The sequence below is a fragment of the Xyrauchen texanus genome, chromosome 16, assembly GCF_025860055.1.
Source record: "Xyrauchen texanus isolate HMW12.3.18 chromosome 16, RBS_HiC_50CHRs, whole genome shotgun sequence".
Lineage (NCBI taxonomy): Eukaryota > Metazoa > Chordata > Actinopteri > Cypriniformes > Catostomidae > Xyrauchen > Xyrauchen texanus.
In genome coordinates, this window is record NC_068291.1 from 31,371,730 (window position 1) to 31,389,908 (window position 18,179).

The window sequence follows — 18,179 nt, forward strand, 5'->3', positions numbered from 1 at the left end:
GGCCTGAATGCACAGAGATATATATCAAACAAATACCTCAAAAGTACAGAAGCTTATTGAATAATGCAACTCTTAGATTACAATGTTAAGTGCTGTTCATTCTGAATCAGTCCATTATACAAGCAATTGACATTCTCTTCACAAAAATGTGCTATTATGAACTCAGAGACTGATATCTTATTTAAAACATTTGATTGTGTAAATAAAGATTGTAGGTAGAGTGACAAATCTGAAAGGATGCTGTGGGTTACTCTGAAAACCTTTCTCTTTCAGCTCTATAACATCCTGGCAGTTTGAATAGTTTATTCTCAATATAAACCAAAACAAAGTTGTGTGTTACAACACAATATTTTTTCTGTTATGGAGAATAAAGAGGAGTCAAGATATAAGCTAATTGTATTCAGACAGACACTGTAACGGACGATGGTGACACAAACAGGCCCAAGAGCAGAGGAAGAGTTCAAAGGATTTATTAACAGTAATAATGAGCAGTCACTGGGTTGAGGAATGTAGAAAATCCCAACACTGCTGCAGCAGTGGAATGCGATCTCCAATGGCGTAGTTGCGAAAAGGGAAATCCATGAAGAGTGTGTTCATTGGACGAGTGTGTGCATTGTGGAAGTCAGGAACAGATTAATAGAATCCTCAGTTGAAGCTTAGTGAGTTGCAGAACAACGTCCAGCAGAGAAGAGCAAATTTTACTCCCGACACGTGGGCAGAGATGAGGTATCCTCCATGGAAGACCAGACATGCAGCCATACTGGAAGTCAACCACACACCCGATACGTGGGCAACCAACAGATACATGAGACAGGACCAACTAGGCAGAGAGAGTGAGGTTAGTATTCAACATCAAACAAAAATCTAGCAAAGATACTGGGAACACGACTGTCTTAAGAAGGGAGTGAATTGGGGGAGAACAGGTGTTGCTAGGCACGCTAACCAGTGGCACAATCAGTGTTCCCATGGAAGTGCCGATCATGCTTGTCAGCCTTACCTGTGAGACATGAGGGAGAGACAATGACAAAACATACAAAACAAACCAACAAACTCACCAGAGCCATGACAGACACAAACAAACTTCCAAAATGCCAGCTATTTGAAACAGCACCTCAGTCGTTTTATACGTACTGGAAAACAGGTACGATTTCCACAGCTTCTGAATTCCTATGGAAGCCACAAAAAAATCACATCAAATAAACATGAGGTGCTCAGCAAACAATGCCCAATAGTCTTATTCCTCTTAAATAAAACTACTTCCACAGGCTGTACGGAGGCTTTAATATTGCCTTAAATATTAAACGAAAGAACTCGGGGCTCATCTATTTTTCATTTATTGGGTACAAATGTAAGTCATCATCAATCTTAGATAAATTACTGACATTTTCATCTCAAATAAAAAAAGGGTACACTTTATTCTGAGGGAAAAAGAATTGGCTGCCGCCACCTTCAGCAGCATTATAACCATCTGGGGTGTTTGAGACGGCAGCAGATTTTTATTTCAAAATAGCTCCCTGATTTTAACCATTTAAAGCTGAGCAACATCAGAAATGGCCCTTAGCATAATAACCTGCCACATTCTGATTTTATGTTAAGCACGGAACAAATTTCAGAAACCACAGAATGGTTTTGGGACAAGATGTTTTCCCGTCTAGATCGTTGAGTTAGATGCTACAAGGGAGGCCTTTAAGAGGTAAACCTTTTACTTCATATCGGCTTTTGAACAAGAATAAATGGTAAAAGAATTATGTTGGAAATGTTTACAAATGATGACTGCAGAGGGAATTTGGCACTGTGTGAATTCATTAGTCATTTAACACCATAATTATATTGTGTTTGAATCGTATATTTCCGAAAGGTGAGATCGGTCAATGTAGGCCTGGGGGCCCAACTCTGTGTAATTACAACCTGATATACAAATGGGGCCTGTAATGGGCGAACAGTCACAGCCGCCTAGCCCGTGGTGACCCCACTAGAGGATTACCATACAGGAGCCTGTCTCTCAAAAAATGAAGGGTAAAAAATTGAGGTCTCTCAATCTCAGGCCTCGGGGTTTAGACAGCTACCACCCATCCCCCAACTTCACATATCTAGTGAACTTGGCGCAGGGCGATGGCATTAATCTGAACAGTGTGCTAATCCGTCATCACGCAGGTACACAGAATGTTGGGAAAATGCGTACAATGCTAGGCAGTGGGATTTATAACAAAAGCTGCAACGTGATCAGTTAATTCACCTCGACGGTGCTGACAGGCTAGTGCCACATGCATAATTCACATACTAAAGATGGAGCGGAGAGAGAGAGAGAGAGAGAGAGAGAGAGAGTCCTGGCATTATACCCAGGTCCAAATCTCTACGTCTAGCCTTCTTTTCTCTAATTTCCTTAGCAGAATGGATGAATATTTGTTTATCATTCTCTCTCCCTCTCCCAGTCAGCTCTCTGAGGCCCTCGCACCTCATTTGCATAGGTAGATTGAGATACAGTGTGAATAACGAGATGTGGGGTGAAAGGGAAAATGGGGTTTGTGGTTGATGAATCATTCTCTCTGGCTGGAGCTGCAATACTGTAAATGTTTGATTAGTTGTAAATGGATTACTGTTAGATTTTGAGGTTGGTAGGTTTTAATGTGTCTTTTGCATTGGCATAATGCCAGGCAACAAAATTCCAAAGGTACCAAACCTGTGTGTGTGTGTGTGTGTGTGTGTGTGTGTGTGTGTGCAGGTGGTTTACGAGGAAATTTTTAGGTCATTAAAAAATAATATTTTTTAGTAATTACAAGAGTATTATGCTATAAATGTGGTTTATTAAGTCATTTATAGTGTCCCCAAATTCAAATTGCTTAAAAAACATATTAAACCATGTTTTTTTTTAAATGTACAAATTCAGAAGTTTTTTTGTGAGGATAGCCACACCAACGTGTAGTAGTAGTTTATTTATCCCTTGTATAATGTGTGTGTATGTGTGTTTGCTCTACAAGTTTTTAGATGTGTCTAGAAGAACTGCAATATATATATATATATATATATATATATTAATTTTCTTGAATTAATTGAGTTTTAATTGAATCTTGAATAAATTAAGAATCTTGAATTACGTTTTAATTGAATTTAAACTTTAATCTTTTTTTCTAGATTTAAATGTAAATCTAATTAAATTTTAAATTAATGAGGCTTATGCTTGAAAATAATATATATATTTATATATATATATATATATATATATATATATATATATATATATATATATATATATATATATATATATATATATATATATATACACTTGCCTATGTAGTACAAAAAATTTATTTGATTAAATCTGAAGTGTACAATTTCTGCGACATCGAACAGAACAAAAAAATATAAACAAAAATAAACATTGTTTTAAGACATCGTTCCTAATATGTAGATGGAAACTTTTTCTAACATTCTAAAATGTTCTGGAGTGCTGGAAATGATCCTTTCACAGCAGGGAATCTAATTTAATCTCTCACCTACCTTTATCTGTGTGGGCTGACAAGTAATTAGAATAGTCGATAGATATTTTTCATTAACTGAAGTTTTGACACCTTTGACCGTTAATCTTATTTTACCCCTTTAATTTAATTTCTGATACATTCGTCTCCGTTCTAAAAATTACATTTTTCATCCATTCCTCTTAATTCTCTCTATTATACAATTTAACCTTTTCAGGGAAAAATTAAAGCTTGATGTTGTTGTTGACCTAGTCAGCTTGAATGTTTATACTACAACAGCAGGGGAAATGTTTGTAAATGCATATGAGAAAGGGTAGGAGAGAGAGAGAGAGTGTGTGTGTGTATATGTGTTGGCACTGGGTCAGGGAGTATGCCAGTCTTTGCACCCCTACTTCCCTGTGCCCTGCTGTGATTCTCCTAATCTCTTTGCCTTCCAGTTGTGACCTTTCTCAGAGTGAGATGCATTAGGCTGGTAGCTCATGCAGGAACAGTGCATTAGGCAGCGTTGGTCTCCGCCCGGTGACAGCCACAGGAACTGGGGGCTAATGGCTTCAGGCTTGTAGAAACTTCTCTCATGAATCAGTTCTGCTAATACTAATGTAGCAGGGTTGCTGATGCCTCAAGCAGAGTGAGAGAGACATTGATGTCTCTCTGGCTGTTTCCTAAACCTAAGACAGCTGCATTGATGCCCAGTCAGTCAAATGACTAAACAAGCAGAGTTTTTGTATGAATGTATTACCCATGGAAACACATTTCAGACAGGAATGATCCAAGTTCAATACAAGTTAACATACAGCATTTGTGGCATAATGTTGATTACATTATTACGACTCTTTAAAAAAGCAAAAATCGAGGTTACAGTGAGGCACTTACAATGAAAGAGAATGGGGGCAATTTCTTGAGGGTTTAAAGGCACAAATGTGAAGCTTGTATACTAGTGTATTTGAGCTGTAATTTTGTTTACATTGTCGTTTTTTGGGTTTATTTGCGTTACATCATCATGGTAACATGATATAACTTTAAACTGGATATAACTTTACACAGAAAATGTTGGTAAACGATTTTATCACACTGAAATAATGTTAATGATTATATTGTTTAGAATATATAGTGAGAATATATAGTGAGATATCATCTTAAAACAAAAAAGTTAGTATTTATACATTTATGGTTTGGCCTCATTCACTTCTATTTTAAGTGCCTCACTCCAACTCATATGTTCCCTTTTTTTTTTTTTTAAAGAGTCAAAATAAAAATTTGTGGTAATCTACATTATGCCACACATGCTGTTTATTGTGATTAACATGTATTGAACCTAATCATCCTTTAAAAGAACTTGATGTTTTAAAAATGCATCTCGAGACACCAGCATTCTTTTCCATTTGTGGCACTGCATTTAACTTTTTAAACACAAATTTACTTCTTTCCACCACTCCTTCAGGCGCCATTTTTATTCTTTCCATCAACCATTGAACAAGATTGTGGGATATCATATGCAGCGAGGATACATTTATGTTACCTTCAAAAACTGACCTGATGAAAGCATCTTTGTAGACAGGAAGAGAAGGAAGCATTTTTCAGCTTGCCAAGGTTTTCAGCTTGATTGTTAACTTTCCCTCTGCACCTTCCTCTTCATTACCTCATCAACTTCTTTTAAGTCCTTCATCCAGTCACTCATTCTTTTTCTGTTGTCTGTTATCTACATGCTCCTCTTTTATTTTTTCCATTAAATTCTTGTCCTTTTCTTCTCATTTTTACTAACCTCTAATAAAATTGGCAATCCTCGCCTCCCTTGTTCTTTTCATGCTTCTCTTTCCATGTTATTTTTTTTTTAGAGGGAGGGAATTAGATATGGAGAAAGAGAGGGAGTTTAGCAGCTCATTACTTTATCCTCTGATTGGGTGGAGTGAGTGAGCTGGGCGATAATAAAGCCTGAATTTTTCAATACGGTTAAAAATGGGTCCGTGACAGCTGAGCTGGAGAGCAAGGGCCACTTTAGACAGCGCACAGAGGGCCACCGAATTAGCAATACCATACATCATAAAATCTAATTAAACCCGGCTGCACGGCCAAATGAGCTCCCTCACTCTGCCGCCATTCTATTAAACGAGCTGGAGAGGGCTGACTGAATTATTCACAGTGAAGGATTTTGCATTTATACAAAAATTGTGCACTTAATTGTCCATGCTATTTTACAGAGTTGGCCTTATGTTAACAATGAGCCTTAAGCACACTTAGTGGGCCATATCCAGAGTGTGACAGAGCTTATGTGGTCATCATGGTTAAAAGCAAGATGGTCACTACACTATGATTAGATACGATGCTTAAGCAAGACAATGTGATTCTCAGATTAAGACTTGCTACAGTGCCAAGACAACCAATAAATTGCAATATTTAAAACAAATAATTAATAAAGAAGAGATGCAAGCAATGGGCAAAGACAGGTTTTGAAACAAAATTGACTTTTGACCACATCAGAGACAGTTACACAATGAAGTGTACCATTTTTTCGATATTGAAATACTTTTTCCTTTTCCAGACTTACAGTACTGTGCAAAAGTTTTAGGCACTTGTGAAAAATGTTGCGTAGTGAGGATGTATTAAAAAAAAATAATGGCATAAATAGTTTTAATTTATCAATTAACATCAAACAAAGTCCAGTAAACATAAAAAAAAAAAAGCTAAATAAATATTTGGTGTGGCCACCTTTGCCTTTAAAACATCCCCAATTCTTCTAGGTACAACTGGACAGAGTTTTTATTGGTTACTATTCATGTGGAGTTTAAATTAACACCCTAATGCAAACTATGAATGCGGCTTTACAATTGCTGTAACAATTAATATAAAAAATTTATATTGTGGAGGAAGAGATAACCATAACAATAAATATGCAACATATAGAGGGGCTAGTTCTTTTAATTAGTCAACTCCCACTTAGACTTAATTTTTTTTTTAATGTTACTAGAATTGGTGCAATTTTAGTACATTTCTATCTTTATACTGTGGAAGGCTTTATTTGGAAAATGTTAATAAAGCTTTATGTTGTTACATATTGTTTTATATCTTTCCAAAAAAAGCAAATAAATGCATTTTGACATGAAAAAAGTATATACAGATTCAAATTTCACTACTTTCAAAATCTGCAATTATTCACGATTAATCATGAAAAATTATGCAATATATATTTATTTAAAATTTTAATAATCTTACTACTAGCAACTGACATCACTAGTAGTAAGAAATTACTTGTGGTACATTTTTACATTTTGCATTACAACATACCGTACATTACATTTACTAGCTTGTTTAAGTGCATTCAAATTGCGTGGTTGCTGATAGAACTGATAGAGCGTTGCACTTGCGATGCAAAGGACAGCGGTATTAGTCCAGAAGAAGCTCAAAAATAAAGTGGTTTCTACATCATTTGCCATTTTCATGCCAAATTTGCTTTGTTTGACACTATTGGCTAAGTTTAGTTTTAATGTTTAGGGTAGGTACTTCAGTTTTAATAATTTATTTTGATCATTTAATAATAATTTTGACAACAAAACCATATTTTGTAATCTTTGAAGGGAAATATTCTCAGATGTGGCTACAAAGCCAACAATTATTCTGATACTGTGTAAGGGTATGTTTTATTTGAATTTGGACCGGTTTGAAGCTTAGAAATCATTTCATACAGTGGCGAACAAGAGGCAAAGTCATTCTGTGCGTTATTGGTTGTGTTTTTCAAGGCCAAGACTAGGAATTAAAGAGAGAAAGACTCATCAATCACAACACTTTCATGTATTTTTCCACCAAAACATTTTTCAATCAATGAGCCATTTCACCATATTCCAGAGAAGGGACCTCTGCCATTATAGCTATTGCTTTTTAACCCCCTCTCTCTCTTTCTTTCGTTCTGTCTTTTTCCTGCCTTTCTCATCTTCCAAGCTATCCAAAAACACAACTTTATTATAGCTGCTGTCAATTCAGTGATAATAAAGAGTGTGTTGGTAGCTGAGGCTGCGGTAATACACTTTTAACAAGAGCGCCGCAGATGCGTGGCCAGTGAATATTGAGTTTTAAAACTCTTCAGCCTGTGATTTGTGGCCCTGTCAGGGTGAGTATTTGTCAGTGTCGGGGCGGTACGGGCTCGTGTTGACAGTTTGCTGGTAAGTTTGGAGTCTAGAAGGCTAAACTCGCTGATCAGCCATTACAGAGATTCGGTTGGTGACAGTCAGGTGATGGATCTGTGTTTATTGTGGGCTGGGCTTTGCTGCCAGACATTATTATAAAATAAAAGGTAATTTTGTCAGGTTTCAATCAAGTTGCCTGTCATTTGTCATACTATCGTGTTGGCAACCACGTCCTCATGATGATGGATTGTTGAGGCCCAGTGTCTTGTGAAGCAGGCTGCTGTTGGTAAAGTCATGAGGCATTAGTTCCAAGAGCTGTTTGTTGGGTGTTATCTCTCTGTAACTGACCAGTGAGGTCTTAATCTCTTTTTAGCAATGAAGTGTAGCGGTTTATAAAGCTGCAGTTTGTAATTCTACAAATGGTGACCAGCACAAACTGTTAATAATTATACAAAATAAATAAATAAATAATGATAATTATAAAAAAATACAAAATAAAAATACAGCGAATCTCTTACCTTGTATTATTTATGTGACTTTCAGTCCATTAAGCCTGGCTCTTTTAGAATCACAATGCAGAATTTGTCGATTTAAAGACCATGGAATCAAAATAGGCCTACTAAATACTAATTTATATGCTAGTACTTGTTTTAAAGTTGGCAAAACAAACTTTTGGCTGATATTCACATTTAAAATGTAAAATCTTTCTCTTCCAGGAAAACATACAAATATTGATGACTCATTTGAATGCTTTTTAGAATGAGAATGCTCATCAAAGTGTTAAATTTTGCACAGTTTTAAAAATTGTCAATATTTCATCATGTCATATTCATTCATTTTATTCAATTTTATCTGACTAAAATGGCATACAGTATAATCTTAGTCAATGAAAATAACATTTTAGTTGATGATAATCGTCTAGGTTACTATTGTAACCTCCGTTCCCTGATGGAGGGAACGAGACTTTGTGTCAAATAAGCGACACTAGAGGTCGCTCTTGAGAGCCTTGCGCATCTTTGAACTTGAGAAAAGGCAAATGAGAAATTGGCAGACAAAATTTGCTTGTCTCTCCTCCGTACATGCAGGTAAAAAGGGAGGAAATCATGCGTCTGTCCATTCAAGTTTTGCACTGATGAGGCGAGAATGAGGTTTAGCCATAACAGTGGCTCGGTTCAGTGTCGTGGCCGGGAGGACACAACGTCTCGTTCCCTCCATCAGGGAAGAGAGGTTACAACAGTAAGCTAGACATTCCCCGCCTGTCGCTTACTTCGACATTGTGTCGATGAAGCGACACTAGGGGTCCATATTCAATCACACCATGTGCTGAACCGTGTACGTGCATTGCTGATGCAGGTGCGGGCAGGCAGTTGCGTGCCAAAGCGACTGGCTGTGTCAGACTGCAAATACCCTTCCCCAATGCCACATAAAATTGTAATAAATTTTTAGGTTCCCGGTACCCTCAAGAGTGGAACAAATCAATGTGCCAAGCATGGGATTTTCTCTCTCTATGTTTCTCGCATAGAGTCAAAGCGGTTGGGGCCATCTTAACGCTATCACATGCATCAGGTAAGGCATTAATTTCCAAATCCTATTCTTTCAGGGGGAAAAGACCCTGCGGAGACCACCACCTGCCCAGGCTGGGGGGAGTTAAAGAATGGCGGAATACGTCACATGGGTTTTCAGGCCACATGTGGGAATGGCGTGGTGGTAGACCCTACCTGCTGCGAGGGAGGAGTTGGTACAAACACGGTGACCGGTGGCAGCGGGGACTGCATAAGGGAGATCTGGATCCGCCCGTAGGGGGACCGTACCGCAGAAAATACACACAGGGGGATTAATCCACACAAGGGCCTGTCCTGTGGAGCACCTATTCCAGTACAGAAAAGTTTTAGTACCCGTAGTGAGTCTGGTCGGGGAATTCCTCCACTGAATTTGCGGACCAGAGGGCTAGGGAGGATTCATCCAGGGAGCTGAGCTAGTGGGATCTCCTGGGAAAATAGCACACGAGATCGCCTCAGTGGAGGGGAACGGCGCTAGGTGCAAGCAGCACACCCGGTCAGTTGTTCCGCATTACTGAGTTCTACCAGCTCGGACCTGAGAAAACACGGGATGAGACCGACTCAATCCTGAGATTGTAAAATCTAGTAAAGGTATTGGGTGTTACCCAGCCCGCTGCTCTGCTTATGTCTGCTATGGAGGTGCCATTGGCCAGTGCCCATGAGGATGCCACACTTCTTGTTGAGAGTGCTCAAACCTGCAAGGGGGCGGGCATGGCCTGGGTGTGATAGGCTAATGTGATGGCATCAACAACCCAGTGGGAAAGCCTCTGTTTGGAGACAGCGTTCCCTTTCCGCTGTCCACCAAAGCAGACAAAGAGCTGCTCAGAACATCTAAAGTTCTGCGTGCGGTCAACATAGGTACGCAAAGCACGCACCGGACACAGCAATGAAAAGGCCTCCTCTTGGGGTAGCGCTTGCAGGTTCACTACTTGGTCCTTGAAGTGGGTCGTAGGAACCTTGGTCATGTAGCCTGGTTGCGGTCTTAGTACGACATGAGTGTCTGCCGGACCGAACTCAAAACAGGTGACAGACAGATAACACTTCCAGGTCCCCAACCCTCTTAGTGGAAGCGAGTGCGATCAGGATGGCCGTCTTCAAGGAGAGGGCTTTGAGCTCTACTGATTCTAGTGGCTCGAAGGGGGGTCTCTGAAGGCCCGAGAGGACCACTGAGAGATCCCAGGAGGGGACAGGCTTGGCCGGGGAGGGTTCAACCTCCGGGCGCCTCTAAGGAACCTGATAATCAAGTCGTGCTTACCCAAGGACTTTCCGTCCACAGCGTCGTGGTGGGCCGTAATAGCAGCTACATACACATTCAAGGTGAAGTGGGACAGCCTCCCCTCCAGCCTCTCCTGCAAAAATGATAGCACTGACCCGACTATGCACCTCTGCGGGTCTTCGGACCAGGAAGAACACCAATTCGCGAACAAGCGCAACTTTAGGGCATAAAGTTGTCTGGAAGAGGGAGCTCTGGCTTGGTTGATTGTGTCTATGACAGCAGGTGGTCACCACTTAGATCTTCTGCATCCCAACCAGGTGCCAGAAGTTGAATTTGCAGAGGTCTGGGCGTGGATGCCAGAGGGTGCCCCATCCCTGAGAAAGATTGTCCTTCCTAAGGGGAATTTGACAGGGAGGGGCTGTCGAGAGGAGTGTGAGATCCGAGAACCAAGTCCATGTGGGCCAGTAGGGGGCCACCAGAGTGACTTGTTCCTCGTCCTTCTTGAACTTGCACAGCACCTGTGCAAGTAGGCTCACTGGGCGAAATGTGTACTAGGGCAGGCCCCGGGGCCAGCAGTGTTGCAGCGGCTCCAAAGAAGGAGATGGCAATGGCAGAACGTGTCGGGACACCTGCTGTAGGGGGACTCCTGTCTGCAGAAAAAAGATGTCTGTCCAGAGGTTGAAAGTGAATGTGTCTTTGCGTGAGCATTTTGAACGGGAGTTTGTGCAAGGCCCGTTTGATAACGTACTCTAATGTAAGCCGCCGCCTTTCTTGGGTACGATGAAGTAAGGGCTGTATAAACCCTTCTTCAACTCGGCTAGAGGGACAGGCGCTATTGTGACAGGTGAGCAGTCTGTCTCATTTGTTGTTCCAAGGACTTTTTAAGTGTTTCCCCCAGAATACGTTACCCAGTATGCACTGCCCTCTTCACTGCCATCTGTTCCTCATTGTTCTCACCTGTTTTCATTCCCTCATTAGGTCTTGTATGTATAAATACCCTCTAGTTTAGTTCTTTCTTGGTCAGTTCTTGTTTGTTGTATTGAGTCCTGTTTTTGTTGTTTCACATAATTTTTATTAAAGCCTGCAAATATATCCTACATCTCCTGTCTCATCTCAGCAACCATTCGTGACACTGATGTTCAACTCTTTCTGTTAACGCAGCTCAAGCAGGGAAATACCCAACAAACTGGATTGTAAGAACAGAAGTTTCTTAGTCTGAATAATGTTTGTCATATTTCCATCAAAAGTAGGCTATTTTTTAATTCAAATCATTTAATTATCGCCATGATGTGTCTTTTTGTCTCACTTTGTTGACAAAATAAAAACCCATCAACAAACATTTTTGTCAGTAATTTTGCTAATGATATGAACACTGGTTACCCTGATATCACCTACATATGACAACAGCAAGTAGCAAATAATGCTTGTGGCTGTAATGAAAAGTAAAATCTAGTGTCTTAAAAAAAAAAACATATATATATATATATATATATCAATGAGCTCTTTGTCCCGCTACTTGCGTCATTAGAAAATACATGAGCACAAGAAAGAAAACTGTGCTCATCAAGCGATTCATGGGGTCTTTAAAGATTAGTCATAGATTTGTTAACACAGTTATCTTTCTAATAGGGCAGTATCTTGTAGCCAGGCAGTTTCTAAACAGTTGTAAAATATAAAAAGTATCTGAACTCTAAATACACATGCCACGCACATTAGCTTTAGCCCATACTGTATATCCATTTGCATGTGTCACAACTAGGGTTAATTTTTCTACTGTTGTAGGCTAGACCATTTTCATAATGTAAGTCTATTAAATCTAGAATTAACGTTAGTATCGTGAGCATGTTTTCTGATTTGAAACATTTCAAACTGACCTTCAGAGTTGCTCAGTCCACACACAGAGCAGTAGTTAGAGTTGTAATGGGCTTTTATCTGTGATTAGCCGCTAGCTGCTCTGTCACATTTAAGTCTGTAATGCTTTAAAAGTATTAACATTAATATTCATGCACACTAGCACAGGGAGATCTGTGGTACCCCAGGACTTCAGGTTTGACTAAGAGGCATCATTACTGCCTAGCAGTAAGTTCAGCATTTCATCTCCTCCACCATGTCATGGTTCAAACTCTGCCTGAACTCTCCTTTTACATAAACAGGGGGTCAGACATAGATTCTATGTTCAATCTCAATGTAACATTATGTGGATAGATTTCAAACAATTCTCGTTCTTTACACTGATGTAACAGTATTTTTTGTCTAAAAGCATACACTACTTAATTGGTGTTGGCATCACTGTAAAACCTTCAACAACCACAGCCATTAGCTTGAATGCTGTAAAGTAAGCATTGAGTGATTACATTGAGTGTGTGGTGGTGGCGTAGTGGGCTAAAGCACATAACTGGTAATCAGAAGGTTGCTAGTTCGATCCCCACAGCCACCACCATTGTGTCCTTGAACAAGACACTTAACTCCAGGTTGCTCTGGGGGGATTGTCCCTGTAATAAGTGCACTGTAAGTCCCTTTGGATAAAAGTGTGTGCCAAATGCATAAATGTAAATCAGTATTATTTCATGATTTGCATTCAATATAGATATTAATGTAGGTGTGTGCCATGTATTGATTTTAAAGTTTTTCTCACCAACTACCAAGGGTGAAAAAAGCCTTAATATTCAGACATGTTTAAATATAAGCATACAGTTTTAGAGATTATTTTGAATGTTTAAACTACACTGCTCTCTCATCTGCAAAAAGATGCTTTATATAATTGATATGCTTTAAATACCTTAAATATACTTTGTGGTAACCACATATTGTAAGCACACACATACAAACAGATGCAGGGAGCACTGCAACAGATGTCATGGCCCCCACTGAACATTTAGTCAGTCTGAGAGTACATAAAGAGACAGAAGCAATTGAGACAGCCTAAATAGCTTGAAGAACTGTGGAGAATTCTCCAAGAATCTTGGAACATCCTTTCTGCCAACAATCAAGAAAGTTTGTGTCTAGGTGTGAATTCTAGAAGAATTGATGCTGCTTTAAAGACAAAGGTGGTCACACTGAATATTGATTTAGCTTTTTTATGTTTACTGGAATTTGCATGACATTAAGTGATAAATGAAAACAATTTATGTCATTATTTTTGAAGACATCCTCACTATGCAAAATTTTTCACAAGTGTATTTTGCACAGTAGCCTACTGTATAATATATATATATATATATATATATATATATATATATATATATATACACACACATGCATACGTACGCTGCTGCTGATTGGGGAGACAAGGAATACATGTAACTGGATTACGTATTTAAAATACAAAATAGAAGTAACTTGTGAGGGGCAGAGGTGTCAAAAACAAGGAACACAAGCTCTTAACTGAAAAAAAAGGGTCTTTATTTGAAGCCAAATTAAAAAAAAAAAAAACAACTTACAAATTCATACATTCCTTATGGCATTAAAAAAAAAAATCCACAAACAAAAAGAAAATAAGGTCAAACAACATTCAAGCTGAAACTAACTAACAGACTAAAGCTGACCTGCACAAATTAACAAATCAACAGCTTATAAAAGGAAAGGATAGGCCAATTACAACACAAGCGAAAACAAAGTAACTTTACATTTAACACATAACCCTAAATAAATCAAGATCGAATCAAACTAATAGATATAATAAATAAAATAAAAAAAGCACATTTAATAAAATACTATAAATATACAACTAAAAGGAGTCAATAAATAAAAGCTTTTAATTTCCCCTCAGTCCACTGCAGTCCTTACCAAATCAATTAGTGGAGTAGCTCTGCTGGAAAAGTTAAATCCAGCCATACCTAGGAAGGATTGCAGGTCCTTACGTGTCTGGGGCATAAGGCACTTCTCCAAGGTCGCACAACACCCTGGCCAATGATATAGCCCAGGTATTCAGTTTATGGTTTAGCCACAGCACACTAATTGGGGTTGACAGTTAGGCTGGCCCTCTGAAGTTGCTGCAAGACTACTCGGAGATGCTGCACATGTTCCTCCCAAGTGTTACTCTAAACAACAATATCATCAAGATTTGCAGCAGCAAAAGTTAAACCACACAATACCTGGTCCATTAAAATCTGGAACGTTGCCACGGCCCTGTGAAGTCCAAAAGGTAACACCTTAAAATGGAAGATGCCCCCTGGTGTCCTGAATGCAGTCAATGGCCAAGAGTATTGAGTCAGTGGAATCTGCCAATATACTTTAGAGAGTATTGTTGTCAATTATTTGGTCTGGCCCAAACAATCAATTAAGTCTTATGCAAGGGGTAACGTACGAATCAAACTTGGATACCGAATTCATATATAATATAGGAAGTCAATACAGAATCTAATACTCCCATCCTTCTTTGGCACAAGGACTAAGATAACACCACTCACTGTTAGAAGGCTCAATAATCCCCAGGCAGAGCATTAGGTCTACCTCCTCCTTCAAGGTCCCCTGGAGTTGCTCAGGTATACTATAACTCTGACATTTCACAACAGTATCAGGTTTCAGCATCACATCATGTTCAATCAAGTTAGTAAACCCAGTATATTCAGAAAATACTTCTGAAGTAAAGAGAGCTTGTACCTGCAACCGCTGGGAATCTGTTAAATGGTCTAGACCAATATCTCCAGAAACTGGCTGAGGCTGATACGGATCATCCGACTCTTCACCTTCCACACAGCGAATCATCAGTGACTGCAATTTCTTTTCAAGTCAAGGAACCTACTCATTCAATAGGTTAACATGCAAAACTCGACTGGAACGATCTTGACCGGGCATACTGATTTCAAAGGTTGTAGAGCCAAGCCGTTTCTTGACTTCATAAGGGCCCTGCCTTTTCGCTTGGAGCTTACTTTCTTGACTGGGCAACATGACAATTACCTTTTATCCGATTTCTTTCTCGAGCCAGCAGGTCATACCAGGTCTTCTGCTGCTCCCTGGCTTCTGCCAAATGATTCTGGGCCAAAGTGGTAATTTTCTCTAGGTGTTTCCTCATTTGTAAATCATAGGAGACAACACTGGTGGGCTCTTTCCTTTCAGGACTTCCTTCCCACATCTCCTGAAGCAGAGTCAATGGCCCCTTGACATCATGACCATATGACAGCTCAAAGGGAGAAAAGCCTGTTGAAGCCGGAGGGACTTCACGATAAGCGAAGTGAAGATATGGCAGCCATTGGTCCCAATCTCAACCGGACTTACTGACAAACTTTTGGAGCATCTGTTTCAAAGTCTAGTTAAATCGTTCCAATTGGGGATGATAAGGATTGGTATGCAGACTTTTAATTCCCAAGAGCTGGTAGACCAGCTTCAACAGGGTAGACATGAAATGAGTGCCCTGGTAGGTTAGGATCTCTGCAGGACACCCAACCCTAGAGAATAACTGAACCAAAAAACAGCTATAGGTTTCGCTTTCACAGATCTTAAAAGAAATACCTCTGGATATCTTGTGGCATAGTCAGTAATCACCAGCATGAATCGGTTCCCTGATCCACTCCTCCCAACTGGACCAATGACATCCATCCCAAGTCTCTCAAATGGGGTGCCAATAATATGAAGGGTATGTAGTGGTGCTCTAAATGGATGCCTGAGGGAAACCTTTTGACAGACAGGACAGCTCTTACAAAATTGTCTACTACTTGTCTACTACCCAAATCTACTTTCAAACAAGGCCAATAAAAGTATTTCTTGATTCTTACAGTGGTCTTATTTTCCCCAGGTGACCAGCCAAAGGAATTGAGTGGCTCAGGTGTAACACCACCCCTCGAACACATTGTGGAACCACCAGTTGAATCTGTGGTCTGATCTGGCAATAGAGTACTCTCTTTGTTAACATATCTTGATGTACTGTCATTTAGAGGCTTCTCTCTTACCAATGCATCTTTGGTAAAACACTATGAGACTGGCTTCTTTCTGCTGCATCTGAATAATGTTTGTGGTCAACTGAAAGTTTACAGGCAAGTTACAGGCAGTCTCTTTTTACCTTCTATTTTCCCTTTTCTTTCAGGTCTTTCTCCTTGGCACCCCAGTCTCAATTTCTTCATAAAAGAAAGGTAAAGTACTCAGCATGTGCCCAACCTCTTCTGACTGTTTCACCTTTGCTCTGGTCAGCACTATGTGGCACTCCCGTGCCAGGTGCAGTAACTCCAACAGCACTGGTATTTCTCGACCCAGAATCACAGGGAAGGATAAGATATCAGCCACCCCCACCTCCACCAGCTAAGTCTGATCTTCTATTTTGACATAAACATTGGCAGTAGGCAACAATCTCTCATCTCCATGTACACAACAAATGGGTAGCTTATTCGCTGTGCTAATCAAGGATGATGGTATAAAATTTCTGTTTACAAGAGCCTGATCACTGCCAGTGTCAGTTAAAGCAGTCGGTTTCTCCCATTTATCTCTTCATTTGCAGTTCTTAAAGAGCTTGGGGTTTTTCTTACATCCCTCCTTGGTTCAAAACATAGCTGTGTAAGATGAACGGAGTTCTTTGGACAATTTGGTATAGTACGCCCTTCTTGACCACATTGATAACATATAGTAGGTCGTTTGGGAGCAAAATTCAATTTGGCTGAAGCAGGTTTTCTCATGTTGGGCTTACCTGATCTCTCCACTTTCCTTTGCTGAAAGTGCGGCATGTCAGTAGAAGGCTTACTCTTCCCCCTGGCTGCAACAAATACATATGCCAAAGATGCTGCTTCCACTGCTGTTCTAGGATCCCATTCTCGAATCAACACATGGAGTTCAGGAGACAGCATTCTAAGGAATTGCTCCAGAATAATGGTTTCACTCACCTCCTCCACCGTTTTAACCTTAGGCTGGATCAGCTTTCCAAAGAGTTCTTTAAGCCGGTTGTAAAGCTCTTTTGGACTCTCAGATGGATCTACTGTTAAGGAGTGGAGCTTTTGTCGATAAGTCTCAGCACTGACTTTGTATTTCAGCATTGACAAAATAGCAGACTTTGTCATAGTCAGTAGACTCATATCCATATTGACATAAGCTGCTCTTGCTTTACCATTCAAAAAAGGGATTAAATGCCAAACCCAATAAAGTTTGGTCCACCTACAAGCAACAGCAATCCTTTCAAAGTTACAAGTGCTCCACATCATCAGTGTCACTCAGTTTCTCCAATCGAGTTACTATGAGGCCTATCAGAAAAGTGAAGAGTAGGATATGCATACTTGGACTTTCATTTGAAATAAACTGAATTGGTGCTGGAGAGCCTTAAATCGTCACTCCTGATCTGCATGCTCTTGCTTCCTTACAGTCTCCCGGCATTCCATCCTGGCCATATGGGCTCGAAGCAGATTTGCCAATTCAGTCACTGAAACATCCATGTCTCCTTTTGCCTTACCTCCTTCAATTCCTTCTGCCATGGCTTGGTCCTCCTCTCTCCTTTCTTCATCTTGCTGCAAGGGAGGAGCTTTTACTTTTCTTCAAGGCACGACTCATGATAATGGGGAAAAAACAGCCACGAGGAGCAAAGAAAAACAAACAAGCTTGGTGTGCTTGACTAACTGGAGATCCACCGCTGCCACCATATGTGAGGGACCAAGGTGTCAGAAACAAGGAACACAAGCACTTAACTGAAAAAATGGGTCTTTATTTGAACCCAAATCAAAAAGGAACAACTTACAAACTCATACATTTTTTATGACATAAATGACATCTACAAACAGAACAAAAATAAGGTCAAACAACATTCAAGCAGAAACCAACTAACAGACAAAGCTGACCTACACAAATGAATAAATCACCAGCTTATAAAGGAAAGGATGGACTCATTACAACACAA